This window comes from Gobius niger, assembly GCF_951799975.1.
Source record: "Gobius niger genome assembly, chromosome: 19".
NCBI classification, from domain to species: Eukaryota; Metazoa; Chordata; class Actinopteri; order Gobiiformes; family Gobiidae; genus Gobius; species Gobius niger.
Genome location: NC_136870.1, coordinates 24,263,779 through 24,277,837, shown reverse-complemented (window position 1 = coordinate 24,277,837; position 14,059 = coordinate 24,263,779).

Genomic DNA, 14,059 nt, shown 5'->3' with positions numbered 1-14,059 from the left:
ACTGTATTTCCTTTGGTATTATATTACATGTTAAAGTGAACGCAGTGAATGTGATTGACCAATTTAAATGTCTTTTTTATTTAATTTAAAAAATAACAAAAAAAACATGTGTCCAATGTTTTGGCATTCGCTCTTTTGCGTCTTGTTGACACTATTACCCCAGCTTTGGAGAATGCAGCTCACAGGGTACAGATGAAGCTGGGGTATAGGCGCAGATTCATGTTCTTCCCAGTGGGTGCCCACAAAATAAAAAAATAAAAAAGCAAAGACCGGGATTTGAACTGACAACATGATTGTGTAGAGCCTGGCCATTAACCCGGCGCTCTATCCACGGAGCTAAACAAGCCAAGTCAAACCAAACCGCACTGCCCTGAACCCGTCATGGAGTCAGCTGTTGCATTGACAGTGATTCAACCCATTGACACTTGCAGATGCGGTGACTTTTAAACACGGTTTGGTGCGTCGGTGACGAGCGACACAGCAGCAGTATCGGTCACGCGGCTTTTTCTTAAAGTGACACGTGCGTCGATGCGGGGCTTCGCTCTATGAGCTCGACACATGCGCTGGTGCGTCTTTGTTGCTGGACCCATCACTAATAAACATAGTTTTAAACGGACAATGTGAAGTATAATCATTCACTTAAACTAATGAATGAATCTGGTGGGTTATTACAAATTAAACAAACGAAGCAAAGTGACTAAAATAAATAATGGGACAAACCCACTTTGCCACAGGTCAGATCTTGTGCCCGGCACAAACTGGTGCAAACTCTGACCCGGTGGCTGTTTTCTGAGTGGTGCGTTTATGAGGTCGACTGGGGCGTGGTTTACTGCGGGCTGCACTGGGACGCTCTGGTGTGGGCCTCGCTCCTGACAGGCGCTGCAGCATTGCGCCATCTATATTATTTTTCAAGAATGCGACAGGCAATTCCAGTTTTTCAGGGTAAAGGATTCAGGAAATATTTAGGAGGATCCGGCAAAGATTTCATCTGATGTAATGGGGTTTAATGAGAGTGTTCCTGCAAATGTTTTGGCCTGTTCCCCGAATCCATCACATCAGATCAAAAGTGTTCCTGAACATACTATTTACAAATGAAGCATTGGCGACAGGTCTGGCCAATTCTCCTCGGTTAAAACGACGCGATTATCGCGATCGACCTTTATTAAAATCACGATTTGATTAAAATTCGATCAATTGCCCAGCCCTACTCGTTGGATTTCTTTAAAGGAACAGGCCACCGTTTTTCCATACTGAGATAGGTTCTTACCTGAGCTTAAACGAGTTGATGCGTACCTGTCTGGTCTTCGTGTGTGCACGCAAAACAACGTGTTGTTAGCATTTGGCCTCTCCCAATGTATTCCTATGGCTCCAAACGGGCACAACGACCAGACAGGTACGCATCAACTCGTCTAAGCTCAGGTAAGAACAGATCTCAGTAAGGAAGAACTGTGGCCTGTTCCTTTAAAGACTGGTTTGTTCCTAACTGCTCCCTCTAGTTTTAATTGCATCTCAGCTAAAGAAAGAAGTTCCCTCGCTGTCTTAGCACTGTTTTGGCTTCTCCACTAAACCTACAGCCTTTAGGAAAAGCCACGCCCCTGTTTCTTGGTCTGTCTTTTAACTGGTTCCGATTCGGCACCAAGGAACCAAGAGCCAGCATTTTCTCAACAAAAGAACCTGTTCTGAAACTGGAACTCGCCCAGAACCAGCAAATGAGGTGCGTTCGGCGTGTGATTTTAATACCTTTTATAAAAGCAAAACCAGGAGCTACAATTCTCTTCTGTATTGTGTTTGATTTTGACTTCCTTGCTTTTACCGCGCCCCATTCAGAAGCAAACAGCCGCCAACAAAAAGCCACAGAGACAACAGTTAATTACAAACAAAGTGATAAAAATCTCCCAAATAAAACCTCCACTGTGTCCACATCACATCTGTACGTCCACTTTAACGCCACGTTTTACTGCGTCTGCACGGACCCCGTATAATCTACACTGGGAGAGTAAATACCGCTAATTAGAATTCACAATTAGCCCGCTCCTGTAAAAGCCTTTCCTCTTCAGACGCTTTTTTCTGAACATTGAAGGTGACAGCAGTTTATTGTTGTTTATAGAAATACACAGATGTGATTTAGGGTCATTTTAAACCAGTAAATGGTCAATAAAACTATAACAAGTGCGTCTCCTTTTCAGCAGTGGCTCTGGCTTCTGATTAAACACTATATTTTGTTCCCTTTGTACAGTAAAATTGTTATTTATCATGTTATTTAGCAATGAGAGCCTGTTGTGATCCTTCCGGCTCCTGAATCAGTGGCATTTATTGTGTATCAGTGATTTGTAGGATATTTGCTTCTGTGTGGCAATGAGAGTGGTTGACATTAAGACTTTTTTTTCGAATGAATGAAGGAACAAGCTAGTGATGGGTCTTTAAGATGCATTCATTTCAAAGAGCCGTTCAAAACTGGCTCTTTTACCATACAGTTTTAATAACGACAGCCAGATGAATCACAATATTTTGAATGCCGCATACAAAATCTCTGTAGAATCTCCTTTTTCCACCTCAAAAACATCTCCAAACTCCGCCCCAGTCTCTCCCCCTCTGATGCTGAATACTGGTTCATGCCTTTGTCTCCTCCAGGCTGGACGACTGCAACGCCCTCCTCGTCAGGATCCCGGCAAAAAGCCTTCAAAGGCTTTAGCGTGTTCAGAACGCCGCGGCCAGGATCCTGACGAGGACGCCTAAGCACCAGCACATCACCCCCAGCCCTCCGTGAATTCCACTGGCTTTATCCCTGGACACGCCTCGGACTATCTCACTGAACTCCTCACTCCTCCGCCCATGACCAGAACACTCAAGTCCACAGACACCAACCTTCTCTCCATCCCCAGAACAAAACTCCAGACAATGGGCGACAGAGCTCTAACTCAGCAATGGAAACATATACTGTATATGCCTACAATTTGGTCTGTGCCATGTCTACCAACAATATGTCCAGGAACAATCATCACACGTGCAGTAGATTGTAAACTTTAGGATTTATAGGCTGCTAGAAATGGCATTTTTTTTTTTTTAATTCAGATTTTTCTATCCATCCATCCATTTTCTTCCGCTTTATCCGGGGCCGGATCGCGGGGGCAGCAGTCTCAGCAGAGATGCCCAAACTTCCCGGTCCACACACACCTCCTCCAGCTGTTCTGGGGGGACCCCGAGGCGACACCAGGCCAGCTCGGAGACATAGTCCCACCACCGTGTCCTGGGTCTTCCACGAGGCCTTGTACCACTAGGACATGCCTGGAACACCTCCCGCGGGAGGCGACCAGGAGGTATCCGGAACAGATGCCCGAGCCACCTCAGCTGGCTCCTTTCGACGTGAAGGAGCAGCGACTCTACTCCGAGCTCCTCCCGGGTAACTGAGCTCCTCACCCGATCTCGAAGGGTGCGCAATTCTGATTTTTTTCCCCCCAAAATGTCAGGGGCTCTACAGAAGAAGTGCATTGAGCGATCATCTTCATATTCCAGATTTTAGTTTATTACGATACAACCTTGCGGCAGTAGAAGCAGGATGTGGATCTGATAAAGGGTCTTTGAGTTATAGCGCATTTCGTACATGCAATGCCTTGCCTTATAGCTTCACAAAGATGGGTCCTACTCAGAAAATCTCTAGTCTATGCAGGATTTGACCACGTATTCAACTACTGAGGCACTTCGAAAAATGTTTGCAGATAGAAGCCATATCAGTCAGTCTGCAGCTCAAATGACTAAATGGTTAAAAAGTATTTTGAGTTTTACGCTTTGAAAAACATGTTTGTGACTAAACTCTTGCACCGCGACTAATAAAAACTGTCTGACAAATCATTTTAATGCATGTAGCTTTCACTTCAGTGTCGCCTGCTCCATCGTTGGAGCTGATTCTTGTGTTCGTTCGGGCGAGTTCTGGGTATAATTGATAAAAGGATCCGTCTCTTTTCACGATTGAGATCCGGTTCGAACCGCTCAGCTTAAAGCCGTTCCAAAGAGTCGTTTGGTCGTGAACGTCACATGGCCAGAAAAAAAAAAAACTATCAACGCCAGCTGGAGATGGTCAGATTTAATCACAGGTTTCGGTCTCAGATCATTTGTTTATGCATTTGCTTTGGCTTTACATACTTAAGGTAGAGTCCAAAGTAAAGCAGTACATCTTATATGACTGAATTGAGTGTTTTGCCAGGAAATATAAACATAATATAACAGCTTTTCTCCATTTGTAGTACTTTAACAGGTGCCGGTTTTGACACCGTGACTTCACCTGTCGCTGGTCGTAATGTTCCGCTGCGTATATAACTCTCTGGCATTCGAGACGCCATTGACCAGCCCACACTCGTCATTGCCTCCTCCACCTCAGAGTTTTGGTTCTGGTCCCTTCCCTCAGCAGCAGTTTGCTCCTAATGCATTTTTAATATCTTTAATGACAGCAGAAGAATGATGTCGTTAGGCGCTGTGCTAAAACGCTGACTCCGACTCTTTTGGGCGAGCGTTTTCATAATGATTCGATATAGATTAACGCCCCATAGTAACGAGCAGTTTGGCTTTGAGAGGGCGCGCATTAAAGGGGGCAGACACGCCGTTTTGCCGAAGCACTTAACTTTCGAGTTTTAAAGTTTAATGGGATTTATCGCTCACACCATCAGTCTGGTTCACTTGAGTTTTTCGTGACATTTTCTCGAAGATTTGTCACCGTGATGTTTGACGAAGTGGTCATTTCAGACGACGCAGGGGCCTCGTAGTGTGGAGTTTGCATGTTCTCCCCGATGTCTCTGAGACGTCCCCTCGTGGCAATAAGGCGAGTCTCCAGGTAGTCTTGGTGAAATCACGTAAATGGGAACGAGGAGAGGCTGAGGAGAGGAACCGGGAGGTTTTTATCGGATGGAAACCGGAAAGGGCGTACGTGAGGTGTGATCCCGCTCCCGAACTTCAGATAACTGCTTTTCTCCATTCCAGCGGAGTCTCCTCATGGTGTCCTAGAGGTCTGCGTGGTCTCGAGCAGCAGTGGCTATGATGCGAACACTATTTGTTATCCTGAATCTGAGACGTTTCTGGGACGCCCCTGCAATGTCTCTGAGACATGTCGGACACCAAGGAGATCTCAAAGAGTCGCATGGAGTTCCGGGCCGGTGACATAGGCCTTAATCAATGAATGTAACAGCTCTAGTGGGATTTTTGGGCGACCACAGTGCAGTGTCAAGGAACTAAGGAACTAGGGCTGAACCATATGGACAAAATTTCGATATTCAAGCCAGATATCTTGACATTGATACAATATAACTATGGGTTAGGTGAAAACTAAGCATTTTTCAGAAAAATAAAGTCATAATTCCCTTCTGGAACTGCCACCTTCACGTGGTGGAGGGGTTTGAGCACCCGAATGATCCTGGGAGCTCTGTTGTCGGTGGCTTCGTGCCCCTGGTAGGGTCTCCCATGACCAACAGGCCCGGTTAGAATCGTGAGGCCGTCTCTCAGTGGACCCACCACCTGCAGGAGGAGCCATAAGGGGCTGGTGCAGTGTGATTTGGGCTGCCCCCATGACCCGGCAATGGAGAAGTGGAAAAAAGCGGATGGATGGATATCTTAAATGTTCATATCTCGATATCGGTATATCTTTCAGCCCTACAAGGAACTCACCTCCAGATGTCGATCTAGGATTTTAACATGAATGCTTGGATATTTAAACGTTTGTACAGTAGACTGCTGGTGTTTCTTCCTTGTCAATGAATCAATGGTTTTGTACAGCCCAATATCACAACAGGAGTTGCCTCACCGGGCTGCACTTAACATTAAGGCAATAAAACAAATCAATTAATAAGACGGATAGATGTAAAGTCCAAAGGAAGTACCCAGGCAAACATAAACATGAGCCTGTGGGTGTGCCCTGTCCTTAGGTTCTCCAGCACGGCGAGGAAAAACTCATAAACCCAGGGGAAGAAAAGAGAAACCTCGGGGAGAACCACAGGAAGCAGAGATCCACTCCCATGGACGGACAGGCTATAGAGACCCAGATCGTAGAACGTCCAGTCCTTGTTCTTGTCTGATCACTGTCGGCGGGGTTCCTCCGTTTGGTTGTCAAAACAATGGTGGTCCAAAGAAAAAATACACTTTCTCCAATTCCAGTGTCATGTCAGACCGAACAAGCGGTCATACAAACTCTTCATCATTTTGCATAGCTCTGTGCTCCAGGCCTGACAAAGCCTCAAGTCTCTCGCTCTAAAACTGAAAAATCAGGTTAGAAATGGAGGAATGATCATGGACTCAGACCTGACCTTAAACATCCACATCAAAGCAATAACATCAGCATCTGAAAAACATCACTATAAAGTCTAAATGAAGTGTTTTTGCTTGTTTGCGATGCAGCAGAACCCATTTTTTACTCAAAGTGTCACATGTTGCTGTAACGATACAGTAATAAAAGCGTAATGTCTTGGTGGAATGGGACCTGGCTGAATCCGGTGTCCTCCTGTAATGCTCTGGACCTTGTGCGTCGCTCGGCTGAGGATCCATTTGTGCAGGACGGTTAAACTCGTATAACTCCGTCCCCTCGGCGTCACACTCCACCGACGCCCAGCGGCTATTAAAAACCCGACAGGAGAATGAGCTCTTATGAAGGTGATCAGAGGAAGGCCACGCTCAGGGAATTATCAAACCATTCAACGAGCGACAAGTCGGAACGTCGTCACAACCTTTCCTCTTGTCTGGTAATGTCTGTTGTTGCATTTATGGGTCTGGACTCTTCCCTTTCTCTTGGTACAGCTGAGATTTTTGCCTTTTTTTTGCCTACTTGAACCACAGTAGTAAGTAACCTTTTTGAAGACTTACCAAGGTGACTTTTTAATTTCTACAAGTTGATTTATTTGCTTAAAAAGAACTAAAGCTCTCGATTTACCGATCGATCGTTCCCGCCCTCACCTGGTCATGAGATTTGGGTAATGACCGGAAGGACAAGATCGCGGATACAAGCGGCCGAAATGAGTTTCCTTCGCAGGGTGGCTGGGGGTGAGGAGCTCAGCTACCCGGGAGGAGCTCGGAGTAGAGTCGCTGCTCCTTCATGTCGAAAGGAGCAGCTGAGGTGACTAGGGCTGTTCCAGATGCCTCCTGGTCGCCTCCCTCGTCGAAGACCCAGGACACGCTGGTGGGACTATGTCTCCGAGCTGGTCCGGTGTCGCCCCAGGGTCCCCCCAGAACAGCTGGAGGAGGTGTGCGTGGATCGGGAAGTTTGGGAATCTCTGCTGAGCTAAAGTGGAAGAAAATGGATGGTAGAAAATTATTGTGGTCGAATCAAACAGTAAAACATTGGTTGTGCAGAAACAAGTTCGGCTTTTAATTTTGGAAAATAACTTAAATGCAGTTCCTTGGAATGGGTAGTAACGAGTTATATTTCTTACTGCGCAAAAAAGGTTAATCACTACGATGCACACTTAACAATCTTTACTTTTTTTCCCTTGCTCTCACTATGCTGCCACATACAGTAGGTCATGAGTCTTGCTCTCATCAGTCGACTCTCTAAACATAGAAACTGAACCGAAATGTGCCTGAACAAAACCTTTTAACATAAACTACAAAACCGTATGTTTTTCCAGCCATTAAAGCTGTACTAAGTAACTCTTGCCCCTAGAGGCCATAAGCGCAACTGCAGGTGTCGTAACAAGTTGCGATTTTTCAACGTATTAATTGTCTTGGAGAGTAAATACTACACTGACAGAAAAGGCGAAGGGACAGAGGGATATTGTTTATCCAATCATACAATGGAAATATTTTTTTTTCACTCAAACTTGGCTGTAAATACTGTTTAAGTGATGCTATCTCACAGTTAGCTTTGCCCACATGTTAGCTTCTTCTTCGTGATTATTTTAGTGTGTATTGGTGGCTCCGGTCCAGTGGCAGTCAAGTTGCAAACATGGTTTTCTGGCCAGAGACACCATGGGGAGATGAAAGACCCTCCAATCATCCCATAAACACTTGTATTGTCTCCACAGGGACTACGGAAAGGATTTATTAAGGTAAACACGTTACTTAGTACTGCTTTAAACTCACACCAGCATCTACTTGAACCAAATTGTGCAAAACAAACAGCTCCACATGTAAGCCCAGCAGCTCTTGCCGACCGAACACTGCGCATGTGCCGGAAAATACGGAAGTAAACAATAACAGCGATCGCTCGTATTCCTTTGATATCATCAGAGCCTTTTGGAAAAATGTCCATGTCACACTCCCTAAGTTCAACAATTTAATTTGGTGATTGCAACAAAGTTTGGTTTCGCTTATCTCCACATCGCAACACCCCAGAGATAACGTATCTACGTCCCTTGACAAATATTTTGGCAAGTACGTTACGTCGTGACCTCAATTCCCCACGAGAAAAGTTTAAATCTGACATGAATAAAAGAGGAACAAGGCCTGGACACTGCTCTCCCTTGAAGAAAATGTTTTATCATATTCCACAGAAGGAAGAACCTCCATTTTATTGATTAAAAAAAAAAGAACGAGAGAGAGAGAGAGAGAAAAAAAAAAACTCCCGGCGGCACAAAAGGGAACAGGCAATGATTAATGTCCCCCTCAGACACAGAAATGATATGGAATAAATTAAAGTAGTGCTGCAGCAAATTGAAAAATAAGGATGTAAATGAGCTCTGAGTGGTTCGCATCTCATGGAGAAAAATAGTCGATTTGGCCCCGAAATGATGACGGATCGCCGTAGAAACATTATATTAGGTGTAATGGCCGCGGCGCTGTCAGAGTTCACTTGTCAGGAGAGATTTACGCGGACATAACGGAGAAATGAAAGGGATTTGATTGGTTAAGGTAAGAATTGGAAGGAAAAGCGTATTGTAGGGCGAGCGTTTGAGCGTAATCCATGTCATATGTAACACCCATATTTAATAATTTATATATAATGGTGAATTTAGGTGAGAAATATGGCTGCCGGGTCGTTTTGAAGCTTTTCTGAATCGTTTCCATGATGGGCCGCCCTTCACTTCGCAATCTGACAAAGCTTTAAAGGCACCTGGTTGGAGGATTAAAGGGATATTTCAGGATTTTTGACATAGGGCATAATTTCCTAGTTATCCACAGTGTTGTTGATTTCTGGAGAGATTTTTTTTTTTTTTATTCATGCAGTCCTTATATTTGAGGGGGTTTAGTGGTGCTAGGCTAGTGCTAGGCTAGTGCGTGTCAATGGTAACTAGTAGCCTGCATTAAAAACAGTCTGACCCAAGCTCAGGGCACCTGAGGCAAATCACTCATAACACCAGACTACCCATATAAATGTCTGTGTTGAAATATAACCATTTTGCATTTAAAAGAACTTATATTTGAGCAACATCAGCTTCCTGGTTGTAGCTACGCAGCAGCGGAGTGATCTGCTCGGTTATCGGATCTACAGTAGTTTGCATTACCACACGTGGAATTTTCAAAGGAGCTTTCAACAAATCAGATATGGCAACGTTTGGAGGACGACCCCATGATTCTGAAGAGGTTTTTAATGCAGGCTACTAGCTACCATAGACATGCACTAGCCTAGCACTAGCCTAGCACTGGCCTAGCACCGCTAAACTCTTCAAATATAAGGACGGCATGAATAAAAACACTTGGAAATGAGGCCCCATGTCAAAAATCCTAAAATATCCCTTTAACCTACTGTAGTGACCAGGTGACCAGACGTCCCAGTTTACCCAGGACAGCCCCAGTTTTGAAGCTTCTGTCCCATGTCCCTGCGGATTTCTCCAAAACCATTAATTTGTCCCAGTTTTCCACCTGTTTCATGCCAGAAGCAGCTTTTTGACTTGAAGCATAAGCATGAGATGCAAGTTGGCCATTTTATACTCACTACTGCCACCTCAGGTCATACGTGTAACTGCACCTTCTATATTAAGCTCGTGCATGACGGCACTTCAGACCCGAATTAACACCTTTCTGAGTGACAGTGCAGGATTTTAGAGGCAGTTGTGGTGAACAGGTCTGAGCTCATTCTACACATTAAGACATGGAGGAACATGTAGGGGGAGGAAAATACTTAATTTTAACATTTTAAACTCCATGTAGTTCCTTTAAATAATACAACATTTTACAAGGGAACCGCAATATCCGGGACTTTGGGAATGGCTGCATTACAGTATTTAGGATTTAGTTGTTTTTTTTTGCTGAAAATATCTGCAATTATATCATTTTTCCATCATATTTGTGTCAGGAATCTACAGCAAAAGTTTCAAATTGCAGCGTCTCACAACTCCTTGAACTCTGTGTAGCCGCTCCAGGAACAAAGAAGTTCAGAGACTTTTAGCGACAGTGCAGCCTTTCTGATTTGTCATGGGCATCACAAAAAACTTTAACATTTTAACATTTTTAAACTCCCTATAGTCCCTTTAAAATAGGTTAAAACACGTTTTTAGGCCCGTCCAGGTGGGAATCGAACCCCAGACCTTCTTCGCCAACAAAGCCATGTCCGTTGACTGAGTCTTTGCAAACTCTCCAAAATTCAATGACTTCAAATTGAGGAAATTGTCCAGGTTTGTGACCCTAAATCGACTTCAAAACAAGTCAATCGATCTCTTTTTGATTGATCGAACTCTGCAACTTCTCTAAACTTCCATAATTTAGCCAAGTTCCCCGGCAGTGCCTTCAGTCGAGCGATTCAGTGAGTTTAATGTACTCACTGTCCCCGTTTAAACACTCGGCGAGGCCCGGACACTCTCCATTCCGCTCAGACGGATGGGCCGGGCCTCTGCAGACGCTCCGACGTGACGGCGCAATGGTCCGTGCCGCCTCTAAACACTGAATACATTTCTAAAACACCGCCGTGCCTTTTCGCCGCGGTCCCCTGTAGCACGGAGGAGATTGTTGAACATAGCCGCTGAGCCCTGACCGACAGAATGTAGTGCAAATGTTAAGCGCCGCAGACGCAAACACGTAATGGGCAGGTAAATAGCACGGGGAGCGGATACAGGGGCGACACCTCAATTTGGAGGAACACACGGTTATTGTTTTTCACGGGGCCCGGGTAGAGAGAGCGCTGATGACATTTAAGAGGAGGATGAGGGCTCTGCTGCGTGCCACACATTTGTTACTGTGAGTATTACAGAGCCGGGAGCTGTGGGAGCAATCGCGGGGCAATGGAGGCAGACAATGGGATCAGAAAGTCAGTTTGGCGTAATGTGGAGGCAAGCTGGATCATCACCAGATCTGAATGTTTAATCTCAGGTGAAATTCATCTTGTGAGACTCGGGGTGATGCGTCCAGGCGAGATAATTAAAGTTTGTCCTTGATTTTAAGAAAATATTTTTTTATAGGGTCTCCCGGTATTGATATGGTACAAAACAAGTTCAGATCAGAATAATGTATATAGTATTTAGTATCAGGTACGTTTCTCTACAAAACACATTACGAGTAATATAAAGTATTTAAAGGGACTAGACAGAGCTATGTATGTAAATATGTGTTTTCTATCCCCTACATGTTCCAGCCATGTCCTAATGTGTAGAATGAGCTCAGACCTGTTCACCACAACTGCTTCTAAAATCCTGCACTGTCACTCAAAGAGTTGTTACTTCGTGACTCATGCCCCTAGAGGCCATAAGCGCCACTGCAGGTGTCGTCGCATATTATGCCTTTTTTTTACTCATTAATTGTCCGTGAGAATTAATCCTACGCTGACAGAAAAGACAAAGGGACAGAGGGATATTGTTCATCCAATTACACAATGGAGATGATTGTTTCCACTCAAGCTTGGCTGTAAATACTGTTTAAATGGTGCTAGCCAGCAGTTCGCTTTGCCCGTTAGCCTGTTAGCTTCTTTCGTTGTGATTCCATTAGTGTGTATTGTTTTCTGGTCAGAGACACCAGGAGGAGATGAAAGACCCTCCAATCAAAAGGATTTATTAAGATGAACAAGTTACTTAGTTCTTCTTTTTAGTAACAAAATAAATGAGTATGCTAACAAGATAACTGACAAGTTTGAACCAAGTTGGCAAAGAAACAATCACCGAAAGATTATTTTACATGTTGTGTGGGAAAGTGTGTGACATCATAAATGTTATTAATCATATCCTCATAAAAATCTTACCGTCTGCTTCTCACTTCTCCGAGACAAAACTGCACTAAGTGGCTCCACAGCAGGTGAGATTTGAAGGCTTTGGGTCACATGACAACTTAAAATTCGCTCTTTGTGCACCTACAGAGCAATGTTGAGCTAATGTTGGCACTTCCACTTTAAAATACCCTCATTGCTAATTTAACAGCTTTTTTTTTGTTCATCATTGATATTGCGTTAAACGTTAAATAAACACTGACATATCAACAATGAATGAATCTTTTGCTTTGTCTCATAAAGCCGAGACAATATTCCGAATTTTGATCTCGCCGTTTGTCAGACTTTCAGCCATGAGACCGGTTTGTGAATCCAATCACTTCCAAATCGTGACCTGGGGAAATGTTTTACCAAACTGCGTCTCTCTCGCTCCGCCCGGAACCACGGCAAGACGATTGAGAAACATCCACAACTTGAACCAACCAACTCGAGTCTGTTTAATAATAATAAAAACTCATCCCCCATTGCTTCTAACAAACCTCTCCCCCCCCTCCGGTCCCTCCTGATCAGACGATTATCCCATCACCGCTAATGCCCCATCACCTGGTGTTTTCCTTCGGCGCGGGATGGGGGCCGTTCTCCGACGCCGAAACTGCCTTCGGTATCGCCGGCGCTCCTCCATCGCTCTCCATTATCCCGCGTCTATTACAAATTAATGCCCCCTCTCGGCTGGACGTTTTCCGCGGACACGAGGAGGCGGACGGAGCGGCGGTAATGAGATCTTAGCGGGGCCGTCTGAATTAAAGAGCGCCCCCTGTGGCGAGAACACTTAGGACGGATCTCTCTCCCTCGCAGACATCCGCCGAAAGCGCGCCGCTTCCCCCCGCTAGCTGGGCTAATAACGAACCAAAGTCTCTATTTGCAGCTTTTTTGCTTAATGTTTATCTCTTGAGAATTGTGGCGGCGACGGCGCGAGCTGCGGTTCTGTTTTGGTCTGTTTACACTTCGGGATAAACGGGCGCGAGGAGAGAGGTGGAGCGAGGGGAGGTAGTCTCTCCCCCTGCAGCAGCGCTAATGTTCGGAGGCCATTATTTTCCGATTGGAATTGGAATAAACAAATCATCCATCGTAATGTGAGGTTACGGAGAGCGTCAGGGGGCTGGGAGACGCGGGAGGCGACTAAATGGGATAAATAAATGGGCTGTGAGCGCCGGAGTAACATGTGTTTTGAGCCTTGGTTAAGAGAAGGTGTTTTAGCATGTTTCCTGATTTGCATCCGAGAGGAACGCAGTGTTTTAAAGCCGTACGCCATCTTACATTGTATTTCTCACTTAAAGGGATATTTCAGGATTTTTGACACAGGGCCTAATTTCCTCGTTACCAGAGTGTTGCTGATTTCTGGAGATATTTTTTTTTGTAGCTCATGCAGTTCTTATATTTGAAGAATCGAGTGGCGCTAGGCTGGTGCAAGGCTAGCGCATGTCTATGGTATCAGCTAGCCTGCATTAAAAACAGTCTGACCTGCTCCACAGAGCACCTGAGGCAAATCACTTATAACACCAGACTAACCATATAAATGTCTGTGTCGATAGAGTAATGTTTGGAATATAACTGCATCACATGAATGATCACATTTTGAGGGACTATTTTCTAGCAGATCACTCCGCCGCTGTGTAGCTTATACAACCACGAAGCTGATGCTGCTCAAATATAACTTATTTTAAATGACAAATTGTTAAAAATTATTCTATGGACACAGACATGTATATGGTTAGTCTGGTGTTATAAGTGATTTGCCTCGGGTCAGACTGTTTTTAATGCAGGCTACTAGTTACCATAGACATGCACTAGCCTAGCACCAGTAAACTCTTCTAAAATAAGAACTGCATGAATTAAAAAATAATAATATCTCCAGAAATCAACAACACTCTGGATAACTAGGAAATTAGGCCTGATGTCAGAAATCCTGAAAGATCTCTTTAATATAGAGACTGCGGTTACGTTTAGGCCTGAGGT